This window comes from Tupaia chinensis, unplaced genomic scaffold (assembly GCF_000334495.1).
Source record: "Tupaia chinensis unplaced genomic scaffold, TupChi_1.0 Scaffold000155_1, whole genome shotgun sequence".
In the NCBI taxonomy this organism is placed as follows: domain Eukaryota; kingdom Metazoa; phylum Chordata; class Mammalia; order Scandentia; family Tupaiidae; genus Tupaia; species Tupaia belangeri.
The window spans coordinates 2,863,951-2,876,503 of record NW_006159626.1 but is presented as its reverse complement, the minus strand read 5'-3'; positions in this window follow the sequence as shown (position 1 = coordinate 2,876,503).

Below are 12,553 nucleotides of genomic sequence, written 5' to 3'. Positions count from 1 at the left end.
ACAGCAGTGCTTTTATTTAATGGTTTCTGGCAAGTTTTTAAAGTTTGAAGAAAAATCAGTCCAAACATTCAGATAAAGGTAAATACATCTTCTATATAAAGATGAAAAAATACTTTATTTAAATAAAAAGGAAAATATCAACAAGTTGCAATCCCTCAAAAATATTAAGTTGTTGGAAAAGTCATGATGTATTTTTCTATTTTTCTATGCAAAACTGTGTCATGACTTTCTAGACATCCCAATATATTCATCTCTGTGTGTATTTCAAAAGCTGTGGCTACAAACTTGTTTTTTTTTCTTTCAAATCCTTAGAGAGATATCTCCCCAGTAGCTACATTTTGTGAGTTGAAAATTTAAGAGAAAATTAGGAGAAAAATCCAGAGAAGACACATCTCCCTGGTCTCTGGCATGGATGTGAAACAAGTCCTACTAGACATACTAATGAACTCTACCTCAGTATTAGAATAACCTGGTAAGAGTCTGCCCAATTCTAGTGCCAAGGGCCCCACCTTCAGAGGCTTGCATCCGATTGATTGGGTGAGGTGAAGTACCAGTGCTTGCTGACAGATTTCCGGTATGCCCTAATTCGCTATCAGCATGATTCTTCTACTTTGAGCACCAGACCCGTAATAGCAGCCTCACCTGTGAACTTCCCAGAACTGCTCTGGCTCCACCCCAGACCAGGTGAACCAGAGACATCAGGCTTGGAGCCAAGTGGTCTAATAAGCATTAACCAGCCCTCCATGCAGCTGCACTCTGAGCTATCTTTTTTTTCCCTTCTTTCTCCAAAATATGGGAGGAACATTTTACTGATTAAAAAAATTAATCGATGGCACTGATCACCCTAAGTTAGTTGGGTATAGATTTCGGTGGCAACCTATTCACAGAAGGGCCTTTTCTCTTACCTGTGATGCTCTGTTGCTTTAGCGCAATTTTTCAGCTGCGGCTTTATCTTCTAGATGTAAATCTAACTTTGGGATGAACTATTAGCAGCCATCTTTGGCCGCAGATCCAAATGTTCTAATTAGCTTTATCAGATTTATCAGTCCTTTTTTGTCTCTATTTACTTGATTCTTGGGTCTTGATTCCAAATAGATTCCAGTAAAGAGGAAAAGAGAGAAGGGTTATGTTCACGCATGCAGGGCTGCCAGAGCAGGGCTAAGGTTGATGTCAAAGAAAGTTTTACCAAATAACAGGGGATAGCACACTTGAGAGGAGGGCCATGATGGGGACTGAGTGAGACATACATGTGAGAATTTGGAAGTGATTTCTCATCGAACTTACGTAGTAGAAAAGCTAGATAGAATGAGAACAGGAGAGCAAGCCATGGGCAAATAGGCAAGTCACAGGAGAAGGTTTGGAAAATGGGAAGGACTGATTTTGAGGCAATTCTAATGAGCATCCTTTGAACTATCCCTTGGGAAGTAAGATCTAGACTCTGAAGGGAAAGTAGTTTAAAATATTTCTTTCAGTATAACAGTTTCTGTCTGAATTAGCATAGTGCCTAAGATCTGGATGCAAATCCCACTTCTCACATTTCTTGTATGATCATTTCCTCACCCAAAAAGGCTGTGCTTGCATTTTTCTTGTGTTTGTACTGTGTCCAAATAAGTATCTTGTGGATGTTATAAGCATTTACTTGATAAGTAATCAGGTTGAGCTTTAATCATTTTCTTTCTTTCCTCTTTTTTTTTTTTTTCTATCAGGCACATTGCAATTGCTGGAGAAAAAATCAGAGAACGATAGTGGAAAAGTGAGAAAGCACCCTCCACCCTCCATGGAGGTTGACCAAGCTACTATCCCTTCTCCTTCAGTCTCCTCTCAAGGATTTTGAGCACACGTGCACACATGCCTGGCCTGTTTGACGAGCCACTGGACCCAGGCTTGAACCATGCTGTTGGCCATGTGGGATCCAGGCCCATTAACTTCCATGCCATCTCCTGGCACTTTGTTCAATTTCTACTGACTGAACCAATACTTTGTAACATTTTGTTAAATTTCATACAAAGATGAATCCTTATAATAAAATAAAAGACATTATTTTGAATATTTTCTCTCCCTTGTAATTATTTTGCTATGTTTCTCAGACTTTTTCTCTCTACATCTGTGTATACCTGGAGTTTTACTCTGACTGTATACATGTTACTTCATTCTTCTGGTGCTGACCTGCAACCCGCTCCTCTCTACTCTGCAGTGTGGCTTGAACTCTTCACATCATTACCTGAAGACCAGCTATTCTGATACACGGTGTGACAGTGTACAGAAAGGTACTTTACAGACATCTAGGGTTTGTAACATTTTGCTATTACAAGCCATGCTGCAAAGTACATCTCCTTTTCACACACCCAACCGTATTTGCTAGTGTTTCTCACGGGGAGATATGAGAAGTAGAATTGCTGGGTCACAGAGAAAATGTGTTTTAATTTTACAAGGCACTGCCAAATAGTTCTCTGAGGGGATCGTGCACATTTGCATTTTTGCCATGAGGATAATATCATCTTACACATATTTTTGCATATACTCAACGGAGTTGATTTGTGGAGTATGTACTTTTAAAACTGAGTGAACAAAATGTGTCGTTTATACTGTTTCCACCGAGTATGAGTATATTGTTCTAGGTTCATTGGCCTTTTGTTTACCTAACATGAATCAATTAATTCAATCAAATTAACAATGGTGGTGGCTAGAGTTAAAACAATGTGTTTAGAAAACATTTAGATTTCAAATATATTTTAAAGGTATAATTGGCTAATGGACTGGATTCAGGAATGAGAAGAGAGAAACCAAGGAAGACCTTAGATGTTTCTTAAAATGCGCGTGTATTACTATTATAGGTCAGTGTTGAAAACAGGTATTTTTTTAAGGGACTACTTTATTTAAAAAGTACCACCCACTATATTGCAAGTGTTAATAATACAAACATAAAGATTAACATATATTTTTAAATTTTATTTATCCATTAATTTAGTTTTAATTTGACCAGAGACAGACACTGAGAGAGAGAGAGGAAAAGTGAGAAAACAAGCCACCAGGTCCAGTACTCAAACCATGGTTGGTCATGTGGAAGTGTCCAGTGCCTTAACCCCCATGCCACCTGCTGGTCCCCAACATTAATATGTTTTTAAAACAGTTAGAGATCCCCAGTTTACCCATGCTGTCAAATTTGAATTCTCTCAGCATGTATTCATTTAGGTTATGGTTGTACATTTGCCACTGCTCTGGAGAATTGTCTCATATATGTGGATATGAATATGGATAGTGAATATTCATAATAAAAAGAAAGAATGTAATGTGACAGAAAAGTAAAAATTAATCTCTTGTAGTTATATGTTGAGAATTTTGCTTAATATTTTTAAATTTTAAAAATTAACTGAAAGGTCTATATTTTTATTCTTATCTTGTAATAAACTGATATTACTGAAAATATTACAAACTATAAAATACAATACTGAGGATAAATTATAGTATTTTTCAATTTCCTCTTTTAGGTGAATTTATTTTTATATGGCTCTGAATCTTAACCCTTTAATTCCACTCTTTGTTTATAATTTAGGAAGTCATTAGCTCACAAACAAGCAATGGAGTATTAGATCTTCACTGGAACCACTAGTGTTGGTTTACTAGAAATGAGATTAACTCCCTCCCATCTAACGTCCCATAAAAAATCTCTCCTCTCTTCCTCCTCTCTTCCTTTCATAGACATTATCAAAGCTACATATTCATCTATTCATAATACCTTCAATATTAACAACTGTGTTTTCTATAATATATCATGTTTGGTTTGGTTTAACAAGTCTGCTTTTTGAAGTTTTTCTTTCTTTTCTCTTGGTAGATATCTGATGGATAACTTCTTTAGGCTTCAGAACATTGATAAAAATAAATCACATATGCAAGTATGAGGGGATGGCAAAGAGTTATTGGAAGATGCATATAAAGATGCATATTTTGGTGCCACTATTTGGAAATCCATGCCTGATTTTTTTTGAAAAAACTCATTTTCCATGAAATTTTAAAGACCCTCCCCAACCCCTCACTGAAGCCAATAAAATTTTGTGTACTGTCTTGAAGAGAGGAGGCCTTATCAAGTTGTGTGATGATTCTTCTCTCTTTGAAAACATGAGGAAGCTACAGAGAGTTTATGGAAAAATATGTATTCTGAAAAAACTGGATCTCAATTTTTTTACATCAAAACAGACATATTTCAATTCCATTCTTCTATAAATTTTTGAGGTCCCCTCATATTTTTAAAATTTTGTTGGTGGACAATGATACATCAGCTTGTTTTCTTCTGTGGTCATAAAACACTTGAGCAATTATTGCCATTCATCTATTTGTATTAAACCCATAGTCATCACTAATTTTGAATCTCATGTAAATTGCTTATAGGGGAAGATCTTCTAGTTAGTCTAATTTTAATATATAACCTACTTGCTGATTAAGCTAATATTTGGTTTTTATATATTAGACTCCTTTGAGCTTTGTTAGCATAATCCAGCATATGTGGGTCTGATTAAATATGCTAAACTGATGGTATTGAACTTCTGTCTAAAGAAAAATTTGCAGCTACAGAGAAACAAAAAGAGACTATGAAACTACTTAAGCAGTTAATTGTAAAGATTTTTAAAACAGCTGTGTATTTGAAACTCTCTCTTTTTTACTCTTCTTGATATAGTCCTCTGCATATTTACCCTTAAAATACTCAGCTATTAAAATTTACTTGATTAGGGGCCAGAAGTTGAAAGGAGTTAAGATGCTGAATCTTACATGACTGGCCACACTATTCAAGTCTCAGATCTGGCGGCTTGAAAATCATACTGGGCACGTGTTCATGTGTGCTCAAAATCCCAAGAAGAATGGAGGAAAAAGGATTGTGATGTGGCCATCTCCACTGAGTAGTGATTTCTCAATTTCTCTTTCTCTAGTAAGCCTACATGCCTTATAGCAAAAACTAACAACAACAAAAAAATCTACTTAATTATTAAAATGTATACAATGTAGTAGATATTTAATAAATATTTCTAATAAATGCTTCAATTAATGTTGCTTGGGGCAACAGAATGGTGCAGTATTTTTCATAGTATCTCATACAGCAAATGAAGCGGGAGCAATCAGAAAACCAAAGGCCTGTTCACAATAGCATGAAAGCACATGCCTTTCACTTTATTTCACATGACATTTTTTCGCCTACGGTTTCCTGAACACGCCACACTTATTGGTGCCTCAGCCATTTTAACTTTTCGTCAGCTCGGTCCAAGGTACTTCCCTCCAAATACTTAGGTACCAGGTGTTGGTTGACGAGCTTTTTCTTTCTCATAATTTATAATAGGTTTCTGCTCAGATATCACATCTTCAAAAAGACTAGCGCATCTAAAAAAACAAACAAACAAACAAACAAACAAAAACCTACCTACTCATACCTTTGCTGACGGACGGCTATTCTTTTATCTTCCTAAATTGTGCAATTTTCTTCAAAGATAAGCTATTTTCTCAACTTATCATATTTATTTTTCCTTCATTCTTTTTGAACATCTCCTCTCCTATCCCCCCAATAACATGACAAAATATTAGAGATCATGTCTGCCTTGCTACTATGATATTCCTGGGGATGGAGGGGTCCTCGACACATGGCTGAAGGTGAGTGAATATTGGTTGAATAAATGAATTTACATACTCATTGGCCCCTTTGTACCAACAAGGATTTAAACTATTCTGAATCCTACAGAATCTGAACATTTAGACAGCAGACTCAGAGATCTGCACATTTTTGAGACCTCCCAAGGTGATTTTTCAGACGTAAGTATGAGAACACTTATTTTTAACAGCAGTTTTTCTAAAATTGTGATCCCAGAACCAGCAGCAAGAACTTCACAGGGAACTTGTTAAAAATGCAAATGATTTTTCTCCAACCCAGATTACTGAATGAATGAGAAACTCTGGAGGTAGGTCCCAGGAACCTGAGGTTTAATAAGCCCCCCAGGGGATTCTAAAATGTGAGACCCACCACTTTAATATAAAGCTGTTCTTTGAATGAAGACAGCTGTTTCTAACTACCAAACATTGTTAGTAAAAATTAGCAATATTTTTTCCACAAGGTTAAACCTTAAAACATGAAATAAATTGTTGTTCATAACCTACTAAAATATGCCATTTGATAAGGGTAGAAAAAGTTAGACTGGATTTCACAGAGAACTTATATAAACAAGCACAGTATTTTAAAACTACACTTTAACCAGTGCTAAAAAATAATATTGCTTATACAATGCATAAATCATAAATGGTTTCTTACAACTTTTATTCTTTTTAAAAACTATGTGCTTAAAGTATGAAGGAAAGTTCAGCGTGTATAAAGTATATGAAAGTAATTTTTTTCTTATGAATCTTGGTTTCTAGCACATATAATGGAGCTATAGTTTAATAATTAAGGTATTTTTTGACTCCTTAGTTCATTTTCATCAATACATTTCTGAAGATGGTGGAAGATATTAAGAGGTATGAGGTTTTGTCCTTTGTTTTTGCTTTGTTTGCAGTTTTATTTTCCATTTTCCTTCCAGTCCAGTCTACTTTGGCATATTACTAGGTATTATCACTTTCTGGGAGATGGCTGTAATTCATTTGTCTAAATCAAATCGAGAAGGTGTTGGAGAGTCAGTTCTGGACCTTAACCCCAAGCCAAGAAGGTTGCTAAGGATGGTGCTCCACAAACTCCAGAAGCCTAATTGACTCCATTTTGTTCTGTAGTAATAACTATAGTATTTCTTAATTGGGGCCCATGAAATCTGCCAGAGAATTATTCACTTTCCTCTTCCTTTACAGATTTAATAAAAGGTCAAGTTCAAATTGAAAACCGATCCCTCTTTTACATTGCTGCCTGCCTCAGGAAGTCTGCTGGAATCCTATGAATTATTACTAGATTGTTATTCAAGCAAGGAGAGTCTACTTGATAAGATTTGTAAGAAGTGGACTAAAAACATTTCAATTATCAAAATTTTCCTTTATCTCTCCTGAAAGTATATACTCAAAAGTTCTTATCACATTGAAGGAATGAAATATTTCCTCAAAAAGAAAAACGCATTGCTTAAATTGGTCAGTTAGAATTTGTCTTCATAATAAATGGAAACATATTTCTTCAAGTAGCCAGAACAATTTTGCCGGTTTACTGAAAGCTGTTATTTTACTTGAAGCATTGCCAACTTAAATATCTTAAATATTTTACTCAATTACCTAGAGTGAAGAAAAGCACATTCAACATTTGCTAATAATCACTTATGGTATGTTTTTATTTTAAACTATCTCAAGTCTTTTTAATGAAGTGGGAACTTACGATAAATGTGGAGAACCATTTTTTTTTATAAAAATCTTAGCAAATTTTAAAAATCTACATTATTGTCACAGGACTTCATATTTCAGAACACACATTGTTTATATAAATTTTAATTCAACAAATTATGCTTAGCTATACCTATGCTTAAATTATAATTAAGGTACAAATTTAAATGATCCTTGGTCTCTGCTCTTGAAAAAGATTACTCTGGTATTTTATTATTTAGATACTCAAATTTTAACAATTAACATGATTAATATGTTTGGGACCTTTACCCAAGTAAATAAGAGACCTATATATTTAAGTACAAAAATCACTTCGATGTTTCTAACAATAGAATAACTAAACTAATACATCTCCTTCTTATATTGACACATACACACACCAATCTTATATTGACACATACACACACATACATTTTCAAATTGAAAAGCAAGAGAGACTTGACAGGAAATATCTATGTGAAAAGAAATTAAATGGAGAGAAATAAGGAAAGGTAAATATAGGGGAGTCTAGTCTCAGGTATATATCTTCATTACAGAGGTTATTGTTTGGATAAGCAATCTAGTATAGAAAACAAGCTGTTACTCTGTGGGTGAAAAGAATTTGAAATTGTCTACACTGCATAAAACTCAAAACCAAAACAATGCTTGAAAATCTTCAAGAAAGAACAACAAAAACACCTTGACAATTTGAGGTCCCATACTTGGATAACTTTATGTTGTAGAATGTGAACTATAAAGTATCTGAAATTTAATAAAGCATGAATCAATCAATAAACATCAAAATTCAAATGGTTTCCTAGGTACACATAAGGTCAAAAAAGAATCGGTCAAAAACCCCTATATTTCAAGACCACTTTCATAACCAAGGTACATGCAAATCCTACAGACAAAAGACTTGTCCACTGATGATGCCATCGCAATAAAACAATTTACAAAGAAGCTGGTAAATTTGATGTAATTAGGTGTCCATATGTTTCAAAACTCCAAAAGTCTCAGAAAAGAAAACCCTAATCTGAACAATAATATGAAATGACTACGTTTAAAATAATTACAGACACAGAAGATGAGTTAAGAATTCTAAGGAACTAAGCATCAAAATAAATGGAAATATTTGGGGAAAGATCAAAAAGAACTAAAAATCAATAAACCATTGAAGTGAATAACTCTTAGGACACATAAAGAACAGGCTAGAAACCCAGCTGTGGCATGTGCTGCTAAGAACAGGCTCACTTCAAGCTGACACAACATGAGAAGCCTGAGTTCAATTTCCTAAACAATAATTCTGGTGTGATGGCATATGTCTGTAATCCCAGCAACTTGGGGAGGTTGGAGCAAGAAGCTAACAATAGAAATCTTGTAAAAAAAATCTAATAGCAACACAAAACAAAGAGGTTAAGCAATTGATGGGTTAAAATCTAGAAGGTAGAAAGGGAAAATGTAGGATAGATCCAAACCTAAAAGGTGACAGAAAAGAAGAGGCTACAAGATATCAATCCATAGATACCATCATACATCTAGTGAGTGTCTTAAGAGAATATAAAAATTGAGGAAAATAATATGCAATGAGATTATAGCTGAAACACTACAGGCCTGAAAAAAAGGAATAACTGTTTTACAAAATAGAAGGGCAAGTGGGATTACATCAACTTTAAAATCTTCTGCACAGAAAAGTAAACAATTAGAGTAAAGAAATAACCTTAGATTGGGAGAAAATATTTTCAGCCTATGCTTCAGACAGGGAATTGGTAATCAGAATATACAGGGAACTCAAACAGCTCATCCACAAAATTAGTAATAATAATAATCCAATTTAAAAATGGGCAAATAAACTGAACAGAAAAATTTACTAAGGAAAAGGTAAATGGCCAAAATCATATAAAAAATGTTCCACATCTCTCATAAAAAGGAAAATGCAAATCAAAACCACAATGAGATCCCAGCCGAAAAGATTATGATCTAAAAAATAGAGAATAAGTATTAGAAAGGCTGTGGTGAGGTGGGAATCATTTTACTCTGTTGGTGAAAATATAAATTAGCACACTCACTCTGGGAATAACATGGAAGTTCCACAAAAACCTACAAATAGAGCTACCATGTGAACCAGTACTCCCATTCCTTGGTGTTTACCCAATGAATAAGAAAAGATTTAGTCAGAAAGGGACTTGCACTTCCATGTTTATTGCAATAAACCTTGATGTCCACAAATTAATGATTGAAAAAATATGGCACATATACACTACGGAATACTACCATATCATGAGGAGCAATGAGATCCTGTCAAGGTAGATGAATATTGAAGATTTAATTCTAAGAAAAATAAGCCAGATGATGATAGACAAACACTGTATATCCCCATCCAATATATACCAAATGTCTGCACTCTATGGCAGAAATGGAAAGATGTGAAGATATAATAGTAGATAGGAAAAGTGAAGCTATCAGAGTATGTCTGGGAGAGGAGTGGATGGTGGAAGATGATGGGGAGGAGCTCAGAGAAACACAAGAATGCAAGTTTCTTTCAATTGAAGACTGATTTGATTTGATTGTCACATACTATGTACATACTTTAATAGATCATATTGTGTGCTATGAAGATGTACAAATATTGAAAGTTAGTAAGAATTTATAAAATTTTTCAAAAGAAATACAATGAATTAATCTTGCAAGAAAGTGACAGAACATAACAAAGAATAAAAAATCCTTAAAATAGGAGAAAAAATGTCTAAAAAGAGAAAACCATTGAGACTTCTTCTAGACTTTTCACTAATAATAAACTGAAGAAATCGAAGGATAATATCTTTAGTATTGAGGAAAAGACCAAAGGTGAGAAAATACAGATTTTTCTTTTCAGTAAAATATGCTAAACTAAATGTAATAAAACATTCTCTAAATCATCCATTGAGAGATTGAAGTATATTTACAAAACTAGGTCTAGAGGAAGTCATATTTCTGTAACATGATTTTTGTATGTCTCCTAACATCCACTAGAAAGAGATACTAAGCTTTACTGTTTCATGAAGTTGTAAATTAATCAGTAAATAAATAAATGAAGTGGAAGAAGCACATTTTCCACTATTTTCAGCAATGTAATTTTCTATATAAAATTCTAGAATTCTTTTTATGTACTGAAACAAAGTAGAGAGTTCAGTAATTTTTCTGAATGCATGATCAATGTACATAATTAAGAGTAATGGTTACATTCAAATAGTAACTTTACAAAAGTGTTTTTTTTAATTATGTTGACCTTAAAATTAAAATATAAAGTTCTTAAAATATTTAATAAAAATTTAGATAAGAATATGGGAAAATTCTAAAACTTTTTTGAAAAGATTTTTTTCTGTTTCTATTCTTTGTAATTCTAAATGCAAACATATCAGATGCCCATTGTAGAAGATTAATAATTCAGAATTAGCCAATGGAGTGGTGTTTAAGTTAGCCAGATCCCATATGATTGATTGCACTGTTAACTCCTGAACCTAGCAGCTTGATAAACATACTGGATGCATGTGTGTGCATTTTCGTGAGAGTAAAATGGAAGAGAAGGATTGTGTGATGGCTGTCCCAACAAAGAGGTGCTTTCTCATTTGCCTTCTTTCTCTCCTTTTCTGCCTCCAGTGAGAACACATACCCTATACCAAATTTAAAAGAAAAAAGTTGGAACCAGCAGTTAGCGTAATGGCTATGTCAATGGACTCCCGTGTAGTTGACTGCAGTTTGAGTCCCAGACCCGGTGGCTTAAAACTCACACTGGGCACGTGTGCATGCGAGCCCAAGATCCCAACAGGAGAATGGAGGAGAAGGGATTGTGGCATGGCCATCCCTGCTAGGGGGTGATTTCTCGCTTTCTGTCTCTCTGTCTCTCTCTGGCTGGCTGGCGAGCGCACACGTCCTATGGCAAAAACCTCTCCAAAAAAAAAGACTAATGGGAACCAGCAGTTAGCGTAATGGCTATGTCACTGGACTCCCACGTAGTCGACCGCGGTTCGTGTCCCGGACCCGGTGGCTTAAAACTCACGCCGGGCGCGTGTGCGTGCGTGCCCAAGATCCCGAGAGGAGAATGGAGGAGAAGGGATTGCGGCGTGACCATCCCCCCTGGGGGGTGATTTCTCACTTTCTGTCTCTATGTCTCTCTCTGTCTGTCTGGCGAGCGCACGCGCCCTACAGTGAAAATCTCTCCAAAAAAAAAAAAAGAAAATAAAAAAAAAGACTAATGAAAAGTATTTATAAGAAAATGTTGGTTCCTCATTATTTTTCACATCCAACCTTGTTTATTGTTTGTAAATTTTCTTCCATAATAAAGAATGATACATGTAATTTTTAAACTATCATTTAAAGACCAATGCTCCACTTAAAAAAAATAAACCACTTACTATACCATCCATAATGCCTCAGAAAGAAGTAATTTTTAGTCTACAGTTGTTTTATACATTAAAAGAAATTATTTTAAACAACTAAAAAATAAAAAAAAAATTAAGGGGCTATATACCATGCTCATTGATGGGAGACAAAGCTAAATAATAATAAATGTTTTATATTTTTATCTGTATGTGTACATATACAATATATGTGTTTCTAATTAAAACCCTGATAAACTTTACTTGATGGGAAATCGTGATAAAAATCCAAATGGTTGGGCCAGCCAGGGATACAATGGTATTATAGCTGGATCCATATGGTAAAGTTCCAGATCTGCATCCCGTGGTCCCCCTGTGCATGCCAGGCCTGGTTGTGTATGATAGGCCTAGACTTTCCACATGCTATGGCAAAAACTGAAAGATTAAAGGATATAGATGTATGTAAAGTGCTTATGGATACTGGAGACAATGTGGGAAGATGGTGGAAGAAGGGGACTAATGTGAAGAAAGGAATCAAGGAGTTAAATAAAGAGGCAAGACATTTATGGCAAATAGAAGTGGATGATTATCTGTTCATGACAATGTGTATAGTATCCTCAGCTAGACTGACGTAATTTGTATTCATATTGGGTAAATTCACTTTACAAGCTAAGTGTTCTACAGTGATTGAATGTATAAAATTAATTAAAATAAAATGAAAAATAAAATGAATAGCCTTAAAAGATATTCTTCCTGCTCACGATAGGGCAGATTTGTTTGCTGTCTAGTAATAAAGTAACACTGGAGACAGACTTCTGGCAGGGGTCTTTCTCAGAGAGAGAAAGAAGGAAACAGAGAAAGCATCCCCCCAGGGGGGCTGATTATGCTGCCAT